The sequence below is a fragment of the Natrix helvetica genome (assembly GCF_964273705.1).
Source record: "Natrix helvetica genome assembly, chromosome: 2".
Taxonomy (NCBI): domain Eukaryota; kingdom Metazoa; phylum Chordata; class Lepidosauria; order Squamata; family Natricidae; genus Natrix; species Natrix helvetica.
The window spans coordinates 207,418,703-207,431,011 of NC_138552.1; the positions used below are offsets into that span (position 1 = coordinate 207,418,703).

A 12,309-nucleotide genomic window follows, 5' to 3' on the forward strand; every position below is an offset into this window, starting at 1 on the left:
TTGTTACCATATGTCAGCTGAATACCATGGATGCTGGTAGGCAGAGGCAGAATTTTTCTTATTATTATTCTATTCCCCAAAACTAAGGTGTGTCTTATACTCCGGAGCATCTTATACTCTGAAAAATATGGTATATAGGTGTCAGCTTACATTTGCTGCCTACTTGATGTGTTTTAAAAGATCGTTCAAAAATTTTGCTCCTTCTTCAGAGTTAGTTGTGAACAACTATTGCATGGATCAGTGTAGGGCCATGATGGCGAACCTATAGCATGTGTGCACCGGCCAGCTGATTTTCGGCCTTCTGGAGGGCCAGGGGAGGCCAGTTTTGTCCTCCCCAGCCTTAGGAAAGCCTCTGGAGCCTGGGGAGGGCGAAAAATGGGACCAATGGGCCAAACCTCTGATGCCACGGCCCTTTAATACAGTTCCTCATGTTGTGGTGACCTCCAACCATAAAATTATTTTATGTTTTCCATATTTTTCCCAAAAAATGTGTTTTCCGATGGTCTTAGGTGACCCCTGTGAAAGGTTCGTTCGAACCCCAAAAAGGTCATGACTCACAGGTTGAGAACCACTGCTCTGCAGGCTTTCCTGGCGCCTGGAGAGGGTGAGAAGAGCCTCCCCCAGCCCCCCGGAGGAAATACCAAGCTCAGCTTTTGAGTTGAATAGCGTAGTGCACATGGGGGGAGCGTGGGAAGGGTTGTGCGTGCATGCATAGGTGGGGGCGTGCTTTGCATTATGGGTGCTGGCACAGGTACGTGCTATCATGCGCACGCCTTCATATTTTTGATACCCAACAACAAAAAGGTCAGCCATCACTGGTCCAGGAAATTATCACAATGTATGTAGTTTAGAAATACATAGTTTTATTTACTCTGATGTTCTCCGCTGGACTGCTTGTGGAGGAGGGAAATATCCATCTGGTAGGCACGAGTCTTGGCAGCTGGCCCAGTTGTCTCCCCCCCCCCGAATGACTGTCATTGCGTTAATTGGTTTGCCTACTTGAGCTTATATTCTGAGTTATACTGTAGAAATGTTTTCTTATCTGACAATGATTTACTGCGCATGTCTCCTAATACGTCACACATTCTTGTACTTTCTTTCTGACCTTCCGTTTGCCTGCCGAAGGAGATGGGCAACAATAGTTCTTGCAAAAATGTAAGAATTAGATAGTAAGATTTTATTTTATTTCATATTAAAAGTTGTTTTCATTAGAACATGTTCTCGGGTTTTATTTTCTGCTTATTCAGAGATATGCTTCTTGGAAGGGCTGACGATCCGCACCTCCTTAATTGAAGGTAGGGGGGAAACTTCCCCTCCTTCACAATGACAGCCGGAGCTGACATTACCTATAAGTAGCAAAAAATGAGGGACGTGGTGGCTCAGTGGCTATTACGCTGAGCTTGTCGATCCAAAAGGTCGGCAGTTTGGTGGTTCGAATCCCTAGCACTGCGTAATCTTACTTGTCCCAGCTTCTGCCAACCTAGCAGTTTGAAAGCATGTAAAAATGAAAGTAGAAAAAAATAGGAACCACTGTTGGTGAGAAGGTAACAGCATTCTGTCTGCTTCAGCGTTTAGTCATGCTGACCACATGACCATGGAGACATCTTCGGACAGCGCTGGCTTTTTGGCTTTGAAACAGAGATGAGCACCAACCCCCTAGATTCAGGAATGACTAGCACATATGTGCAAGGGGAACTTTTACCTTTAGCAAAAACTTAACTAATGAAAGTCAACAGTTTTGTATAGTTTTTCTTTTAGAGTAGCAAAATTAGAGTAAAGCATGTGGTAATTACAATTTTTAAAAATAAAATTGAAATCTTCCTTCCTTCCTTCCTTCCTTCCTTCCTTCCTTCCTTCCTTCCTTCCTTCCTTCCTTCCTTCCTTCCTTCCTTCCTTCCCTTTTAAAATAATGTAGTTTGAAAGCTTTCGAAAAAGAATGGACTAGAAGTGACTCATTCAGACGTTAGCATAGCATTCCTTGAAGCTTTAGGAATCTGTTCTTGTCTGCTGCTGAGGTTCTTTCTCTTTTTATTATATCAGGAATTCATGACAAAATTTGATGAACTGAAAAAAATTGCTTTTTTTTTGTCCTTCAAGAGAAATAGCATTCACACTCCCTTTTCAGTACCAGAGAATTAATAATGCTCTCTCCTTTTTTCCTATCCTTCTATGGGATAAATGGAGAACGAGTTAGAAATAAAATCATATAAATCTCTTATGAGCAAGTGATGCATATATAAATTTCTATAAGTCAGTACATTTCCACTGCTAATGTAAGTGGAACAGAATACATAAATCATGCCCACAATTACAACATAAATAGTTGTCAGGAGAAATTTCTACCAAATTCATAAGGATATGCAACTTTTTATTTGTTTGCTAGGGTGAAAACCAGAGACAGTGATATGTGTTTCATTGGCAATAGTTAGTGGTTTTTTTTTTAAAGACATGTATCTATTGTAACTTCCACCACATTGGCACATTTTACTGTATTCATATGTAAACTTTATGTATTTCCTTTCTAATGATTATGCACTACTTGGGAAAGCCAACAGTAATTAAAATATAAGGTACATACCATTTATTTTTGAGTAATTGGAGGTTTTAATCTTGATAAAGAATCTGACATTGTTTGAAATGAATTGATCTTTTAGTCTATGTTGCTGGTGAATTTTTTTTAGGGAAGTATGTCAAAATGAAAAAAAAAGTACCTATGCATTCTTAATTACTCATTGGCAGCAAAGCTAATTAATTAAATGTTCACATAGTTCTAGTTTGTCTGTCTTTCTTGTTGTGAAACAGATTTAGTTCTGAGGAAAAAGAAAAGATAATTCTGTCTGACCATTTAATAAGATTTAGTAGAATTTTCCTTGTACACAGGATTTGGCACTCTCTCTACTCCTATCTGATATCTACATGAAGTCACTGAGCGAGATCATTCATCCCAATCTCAGGCCTGGAAGCCATCTTTTACAATAGGCCTTTGTTGGGGGTGTTACTTGGAACCCTGACACCAATGGGTAAGATATCATCAGTATACTAATGATACTCAATTGCCCATCTCCGCCTCTGGCAAACTAAGCAGTGCTATTGATGTCTTATCCTGATGCTTGGAGGGTGTTCGAATCTTGGTTCACAGGTTCAACTGAATCCTGGCAAGCATGAGTGATTCTGAGGTGATTTTTTTTTGGGGGGGGGTCTTCTGGCTTTACTCTCTTTAGTACTGGATGGGGTGGCCCAATTTTTCATAGTTTGGGGCCCTACTAGACTGACAACTGCTGCTCAAAGAGCAGGAGCAGTAATGGCCAGTAATTGCACAGCTTTGAGTTGTGCACCAGTTGTGCCCTTTTCTAAATTCTGAGGCTCTACTTACAGTTGCTCACATCCTGGTCATTTCCAGAGTAGATTACTGTAATGTGCTCTACATATGCTTGAAAGCCTATCTGGAAGCTTCAACTGGTGTAAAATGTTGTACTCTTAGGATGGTACGCGTTACCTCTCAGTTTGGGAGCCACATTGACACTGCCAATCCTCTTCAAAGTATAATTCAAAGGGCTGGTTTTGACATTTAAAGCCCTATATGGCAGGTGATCAGGCTGTTTGAGGGCAGAATGGGACAACTTTTCACAGCCAACTTACCACAGCCAAGTTGCCGCAGCCAAGTCACCTTGAGGCAACTTGCCATGGCCAACTTACCATGAGACAACTCGCTGTGAGACAATTCAACAATTCAATTTAATTATTTGAAATAATTAAAACATTATTTTATTTTTTGTCATTCACATTTCATGTTGTCCCTCCTTTGGCGTTCTTTATTTAATTATTCTATTCCTCTTACTCTTTTCTTCAATATTAGTGTAACTCTTGTCCCATAGCAAGTTGACCTATGCCGAGTTGGGTGTGGCAGTTGCCTCACAGTGAGTTGGAGGCAGCAAATTGGCTGTGGTGAGTTGGCCACAGCGAGGTTATTAGAAAAAAACACATTTTCAGGGCCTTCCAAGGGTCAACAAGTATGGGACTAAACTAATCTCAAGGGAAATGATGACTGTAGAAAAGGCATGCCATTTGGATCCCAGACAGGATCTGCAACATACTAGTTTTGCTGGACCTGATGGGGCAGGTAGATATAATTGAGAAGAAGTGGGTCTACGACAACTCGCTGTTGCCAACTCACCACAGCCTATTTGCTGCAGCAAATAAGTTAAAAGAATATGATCCAATTAAAGATGGGGAGGGCAGGGTTATGATGAGGGGGAGGTGGGATTTGTTGTTAATTGATCACTTATCTCCACTGAGATGTTCTCCCATTAGAGTCCCCCATTGGAGTCCTGAGCTAGCTGACAGAGCCAGGTCTTTAGGCTCTTGCAGAAGGTCAGGAGAGTTGGGGCTGATCTCACACCAGGAGGGGAGGCAAGATAGCAACAGGAATAACACTTAATACCTGAATACCTGATTTATGCAAAAGAAGAAAATATATTTGTGTCAATAATGTTTACATATTTTATTAAATCAGTACAATCAAAGATAGCAATAGCACAGATTTATATACCACTTCATAGTGCTTTACAGCCATCTCTGAGCAGTTTACAGAGTCAGCATATTGCCCCCAACAATCTGGATCCTCATTTTTCTCATCTCAGAAGGATGGAAGGTTGAGTCAATTATGAGCTGGTGAGGATCAAACTCCTGTAGTGAGCTAAATTAGCCTGCAATACCCAATTCTGCAATTAGCCTCTTATCCCAATTCTGGTCTGAGCCTGGTGCTGAAGCCAATGATAGATGTCAGACACAAGGTGCAGGTTTTCTGATTGCTTTTTATTGAGGTATTCCAAGGAAAAGGGCCCCTGGCAAAAATGTCAGCTTTCTAACTACCCATAATTGCTACAAGCTTTACACATTCATATTTCCTGTTGATAAACATTCTTTGTTCTTTCCAAACCAGTGACGTGCGGTGAGGTTTATGGCTGGTGAAACATACAAGTCAGTTTCTTCACCTTACCTTCTGTTATGAGATGTAGATCAGGAGTGTCAAACTCAAGGCCCAGGGGCCAGATCCAGCCCATAGGGTGCTTAGATCAGGTCTGTGGAGCCATCGGTCACTCGCTCTTTTGCCCGCCCAGACTGCCTCGGCACCACTCTGGCTACTTCTGTCCATCTGTGCCCGGCAGCTGCGGCAACATCATCAAGCGCTCCATGGCACAGGACCTAGCTACCTGCGGGATCACATCCTACCGCACACATCCCTGCGACCAATTTGCTCTCACAGGGAGGGACTCTTCCGGGTGCTGTCCACCAAGCAATGCCAACGGGCGGCGCCTAGGAGTAGAGCCTTCTCTGTGATGGGCCCAACCCTCTGGAATGACCTCCCCCCCGACATCAGAACTACCACCGACTTGAGACTTCCGGTTCCGGCGGCTACGGCGACGGGCAAGAACTTTGCCCGCTCCCGCTCTTCGGTGGGCTTCCCCCGTCCTCGGGGGGGCACAGGACCTAGCTACCTGCGGGATCACATCCTACCGCACACATCCCTGCGACCAATTTGCTCTCACAGGGAGGGACTCTTCCGGGTGCTGTCCACCAAGCAATGCCAACGGGCGGCGCCTAGGAGTAGAGCCTTCTCTGTGATGGGCCCAACCCTCTGGAGTGACCTCCCCCCCGACATCAGAACTACCACCGACTTGAGACTTCCGGTTCCGGCGGCTACGGCGACGGGCAAGAACTTTGCCTGCTCCCGCTCTTCGGTGGGCTTCCCCCGTCCTCGGGGGGGCACAGGACGCCCCGGAGAGGCACCCTGCCGAAGGAGCGGCTTGCGGAAGGCTCTGGCACCGGCAGCGGCTGGTGGGGGCTTTTCCGCTTTGCTCCAGGCACCGGGGAGCCGTTTTGGAGGGCGCGCCTGCGTCTCGCCCCATGCTGATCGGAGAACACAAAACTGAAGGAAGCAGCGGCGGTGCGGTGAGATGCTTCCTCTCTTCATCCCCTTACTTTTGAGTTGATGGACTTTTCAGTAATTTTAAAAGTTAATCTTTCGGATTTATTCTTGGAGGAGCGGCTAGAGGGGAGGGGGATTTCCCCCCCCCTTGGACAAGCGGCTTGTAAAAATTCTGCTCTCGCCCCCAGGGGAAGGAGGAGGGGGGAGAGCCAACTAACGATGCCTCACCCCAGTAAAAGTGTTTTTCATGGGACTTAGTTCCAGAACTTATTGATGACCTGAGAACTTTCTGAACTTTTAAAATTTTTCCTATGCCTCTGAGCCCAAAGCTGGCAGGGCAAGATGGCACACTTCCGTTGTCTTCATGAACTGTGAAACTTGACTCCACCTTTAAAATTCAGGCTTCCGGTCTTTGTCTCCGTGTCACCCAGAGGAATCTCTTGTGGCTTGTTATTTCCTGAACTGATTGACTTAAGAAACTCCCACCTGTTTGGATCCTCTGCCTTCTGGACTCATCTGCCTGCTCTACTTCTCCAGCTGCCCAGTCTCTACACTGACTGATCTCTTTGTTTTATAAACCATGTCTCCAAAAAGACCACCCCCTGGAAAACCTGGCTTTGCTACTTCTGCACCGACATCTGCAACATCCAGTCCTGCCACACAGTCAAAGATTACAGAACTGATGCAACCTAAGAGTACAGAGATGGATTTGCAACAAATGCTCCAGCAACTCATACAGGGCCAGGAAGAAATTAAGAAACAATTAAAAGAAATGAAGGAAGAAATTAAAGAGAATCAAGTCCAAATTTATAAGAACTCACAGAGACTGGACCTTGTGGAGGGTGGGGTAGCGGAGGCGAGAGGGGGAGTAGAGGCTTTACAGAAGGGAAACAAAGAACTTGATATCCAACAAATGAAAACAGAGTTTGAGAGAATGTCCTTTTATCTTAGATTTCAAAATGTAATAGAAGCAGATGGGGAAAATATAAGGGACATTATGACTAATATTTTAGCTGAATACATACACAAAGATAAACAGCAGATGGAATGGGAGATAGATCTGGTCTATAGAATGAATTCAGCATATGCCAGAACACACAATGTACCCAGGGAGGTTCATATTAAATTCTTTAGGAAAACCACAAGAGATGAAATTCTGGGTGTACAAAGGGGGCAAACATTGACATATCATGACAGGGAGATAACCATCCTGAAGCAGATCCCCCAAAAAATTAGGGAGAAAAGGAAAAACTATTCGCAATTGGCGAATAAACTATACCAGAAGGGGGTGTGGTTTAGATGGTTGATGCCTGAAGGTATGCTGATATTCTGGGAGGAGACAAGAATCAGAATCAATACACCCATAGAGGCACAAGCCTTTATGGAAAAAAATAAAGCGAACCTAGAAAAAACAGAAGACACCACAATGATCACACAGGACACGGGAGGGGCCGGAGCTCTGCCAGTGGGGGGTGAAGGGGCAACACCAAGAAAGCTCAGATCACAAAAATGAATAAGAAAACCACAATGTTATAAACAGACCGAAAGTAATAATGAAATTATATCTAGACTGTATATCATAACTATATAAACTGATTGAAAACTATTTTTTCTAGAATTAATATGCTGATTTTTTATGATTATGTATTAATGTTTTATATTTAGATGTATCCTATGAGTTTGGAGGGAGGGGGCGTCTGCCATACTTGCAACTGCCAAAATTTGTAACCATTCCACTTACCCTTTTCCTTATAAATGTTTTAAAAAACCAATAAAACTTTTTGGAAAAAAAAAAAGAACTACCACCGACTTCTGCTCCTTCCGACAAAAACTAAAGACTCACCTGTTTCGATTAGCCGGCCTGGCCCACTCATAGTTTTATCTTACCTCCTGGCAGATATTTTAATTGGGGAATTTCATGGGTAATTATTTTAAATTCAATTTTTTGGGGTATTTTTAGGGGTTGTTTTTAAATACTGCTTTTAATGCTTTACTTGAAGGTACAGTTTTATATAGCCTCCTCCATTTATGTATTTATGTATTTATGTATTTATTTATATGCATCCTATTTGTGTTTTAGCCTGACTGTACACCTCCCCGAGTCCCTTTTGGGAGAGGGGGCGGTCTAGAAATACGAAATAAATAAAGTAAAAAGACGAAGAGAGAGAAGGAAGAGCCCGGTTGGTAGAGGGCCCCACCACAGCTTAGGCAGGGCACTGAGGCCCCTTTGCCTCCAAGCCACTTCATCTTGATGATGTCGCTACAACTGCCAGGCGCAGACAGATGTAGGTAGCCAGAGCAGCGCTGAGGTGGTCCGGGCAGATGAAAGAGCAAGCGAGCAATGGAGGATCAGGCAGGCTGATCCTCACTCGCTCACCCACTGGACTGCTCTGCACCGCTCTGGCTACCTCTGTCCATCCATGCTTGGCAGCTGCGGTGACATCATCAAGACGAAGTCCAGCAGAGGCAGAAAGGTACCGCCCATGAGCAGCAATGGAACGGGCAAGGCAAACGAGCGAGGGGGCGGGGCAGGTGCTCCATGATGAGCCTCTTCTAACTGGAACGAGCGCCCTCTACTATGAGGCAGGAAAACTGTGTGCCTCACCTAGTCTGACTTTTTTGGCTTTTAAGCCTCTGCTTAACTCTGCTCGTGCTGAGCGATCATAAAATGCCTAAAAAGTCAGACTAGGTGAGGCACGCAGTTCCCCCTCCTCATAGTAGAGGGCGCTTTTTTAGAGGCTTTTTAAACAGTTAAGCAGAGTCATACATGGTGAGGCAGCAGTAGCTCAGCCTCACCTCAGCTCTCGCCTTACTAGTTGAACGGTAAATGTGAAAATTCTGCAATTTTAATAACAAATAATGTAAAACTGGTGAATTTAAATGGAAAATAACTTTATGGTACAGATCAGTAGAAAAATACAAGCATTTAATTTATTTTTTCCTTTTACATTTTGTGCCTCACTTGCCTCACCTGGCTGCACATCACTGTGCCAGACAGACGCCACAATTACAGTCTTCCTAATTTACTTTCAAGTGTGTGCCATGCTCTTGCTTTAGCAGCCAGCCCCTCATTCCATTCTAACCACTGTGCCGCCATGGCTCAAGATGTTCCAGAAGGCAAATGCAATGTTCGAAAAGGCCTTTCCCCTGAAACAATTTTCTCTGATTATTTCAGATGAGAATCAATGTAGCAATCCAAAGTGTCAAAAAAGTAATCAGTTTCTTAGAAGCCACTGTTGGCATCAAGTTCTGAAGAGTTGAAACAGAAGATCACCAATTGTAGGCATTTGATAATGATATTGAGCATCCAGTTTAATGGCTCAGGCCCATGCAGACATCTGTAATTTGCCTGATGGTTTGATTATTTTGAATGAACTCAGTGGCAGTGTTTTGTTTGGAATCAAAATCTGAAATAATTTTCCATGTGTATCCTTTCCATGCATTTATATTTCATGCCTAGCTATCCTTCACAGGAAGAAGCTAACAACTGACTTTATCTAAAGAGAGAAATTAAGCAAAGTTAGGATGGGTTAGTGCTTGTACGGAACTGTCAAGCCGGCGTCCCTCAGCAACCAAGAAAGAAACGACTTAACTCCATTTTGCAGAATTAAGAGTACTTTTACTGGTTATGAAAATATAGCAGCTAAGCAAAGCAAGATCTGAGGCAAAAGCATGCAAAATCATACATATCAGTATGTGACCAAACCCCCTCCCCCTGGTAACCCTCATCCCAGTGTCCATCCTGCAAATCCCTTAGGTGTCATGTGAGTTTCATCTTCAAGGAGCATCATCAGGTTGTTATGCAGGACCGACACCAAGCACTAATCTCCAGCATGCGCAGTAAACGGTGAGACCAAAACTCCCTTTTTACAATATCTCCTGTACTTAAACTTCCCCTCCCAAATACCAGGCCCCCCTCTCCATTTCAATGGCAGCCGAAAGCAAATAGCAAAACAGAGGCTGACAGGAACACTATCAGGGCATACCAAGACTGATGGAAAAGTAAAATAAACATAGACTGGAAGTAATCTGCTTCTTCACTGCTATTTTTAAAAATGTAAAGAAAACATTAAGTATTAACCTCAAAGGAAAGTTTATCTTTTTTAAAAAAATTATCATGTCAAAATAACTATTTATAAAACATGTAGTTTATAAATTACTTTCTTTAAGGAGCACCTTAAAATTGTGGACATCTGCATCATTTGAATGATGATATCAAAAATGTGTGTTAAAAGCAGTGTCGGTTTGTGTTTCAAAATTTAAACTAAGAATGTAATGAACTTAACTTACTTAATTTCTTCATTCCACATTTTCTTAGACATCTATTGCTCTGAATTCTTTCAGAGAAAGTATTATCTTTGCTAGATAGAAAATGATTTTCCATGCTCTTCTGCCAAGTAACAATTTTTCTAGTCCTAACTGTGGTTGTAAATCAAAGACTACCTGCACTATTAATTCTTCTAGTTCTTCCATGCAGGCCCATGTTCTAACTATATATTTCCTTGATGCTCTAATTGCCAATAATCTATTTGAATTGCAGGGAGATACAAATGCAATGAATGAATGAATGAATGAATGAATGAATGAATGAATGAATGAATGAATGATCCATTGATTAAAAGAACATGACAATTTCCAACACCTCTAGTTTTTTAGAATTTCTTCTTAGTAGCAGATTACAATTTATAGCCAACCTGGGTTGACATCAGAAATCTAAGCAGGTCCAGGATCTGCTTAGTAGTTTGCTGGTAGGCCACTTTTGGTAGCCTTATCAGAATGAAGCAGTGAATAAATTCCATTTATTTATTTCCAAATTCCTAAGAAAGAAATTCCAGAGTTGAGACGTAAACAACTTCCCACAGGATGCAATTGCAGTCTATTTCTGTATCATTGCTGAAAAAACCTACATGGATCCATCTATGTAATCTCTAGAAATCAAACTTAATTCAAGAAAGTCTTTATCTTGATATTTGAATAAAACAGAAAAGTGGGAGAGTTTCATCCTTGATCATTTCCTTCTTGTCATACAGCTTCTTAACTCAGCATCCATATTTTCTAGGTTATTTCTAAGGTAAATGTAAAGGTTCCCCTCGCACATATGTGCTGATTGTTCCTGACTCTAGGGGGTGGTGCTCATCTCCGTTTCAAAGCCAAAGAGCCAGCACTGTCCAAAGATGTCTCCGCAATCATGTGGCCGGCATAACTAAATGCCAAAGGCACACGGAATGCTGTTACCTTCCCACCAAAATGGTCCCTATTTTTCTACTTACATTTTTACGTGCTTTCAAACTGCTAGGTTGGCAGAAATTGGGACAAGTAATGGGAGCTCACGCTGTTACATGGCGCTAGGGATTTGAACCACAGAACAGCCGACCTTTCTGATCGACAAGTTCAGCATCATAGCCACTGAGCCACTGCATCCTTTTAGGCTATTTCTAGTAAAGCCAAAACTGTTCTTAGAATTGCTATTTTCCCTCAAGATGAATCTGTCACAATATTTTTCTAATCTTCTGATCAAAATAATCATAAAACTCTGTGTTCCACTTTACCTTCAATGTCCCACAAGTTTAAAAAGTTATCTTCAGCCTCACTGTTCACCAGATGAAAAATAATACTGGTATCAACATTCTGATCAGTTTTCTGTTTTATATGTGCTGATATTCACAACTTTATATCTTTCATGATTCAACCAGGTAATGTACATACAGCTTAGAATTGCTTTCTCTAACTTAAGTAAATATAAGCTTTTCTATCTATGCCTGGCACAATTGAATCATTGTTGATCTTGGGGATATGTTTACTTGCAAATATATTTTCTAAAAGTTTCACAAAGTTTCATGCACATTTGTTAACATGGAGAAAATGCATTTTTGTGAAACTTTTAAAGAATGCCAAATGCTTGGAATGCTTGGAAACTAAGCAATATCAAACCTAAATAAAACTTCTATGCCTGATCTCCAGGAATCATAAAACAAGTTTTGTTAGCTTGAGCATTTAAGAAAGAAATCAAGACAAAATTTTCACTTGTGAGAAAGTTCTCAGATAATAATGTAATATTTTCTTTCAGAGTCTGGGACTGCAGAATTCTTTCCCATTTAGGAAGTAGGCCTAAAGGTTGTCCTCTAATTCCTAATTATTCCTTGCCAAATGTATGCTTTGCTCATTTGAGAGAAGACTTACTTCAAAACCAAATGTTACAGTGTGGAAATTAATCAGAAAGTATATTTGTATATTGATTCCTACCTGACTGGTTTAATGTTCTGTGTAGAAGAATATGATTTGATCAGATATTGCAGAAATTCTTTGTAAATTTAGGGTAGACTCTAAATTAGGAGGTACTGAAAATAAATAACTGGTATGAAATATTTTATTTCAGAACT

The 12,309-nt window shown here is 41.8% G+C and overlaps 1 protein-coding gene across 5 annotated transcripts in view; it reads left to right on the forward strand.

Moving 5' to 3' along the window:
- ESR1 (estrogen receptor 1) overlaps nt 1-12,309 on the forward strand; it is a 271,225-nt gene that overhangs the window by 205,130 nt on the left and 53,786 nt on the right. The window lies entirely within an intron of this gene.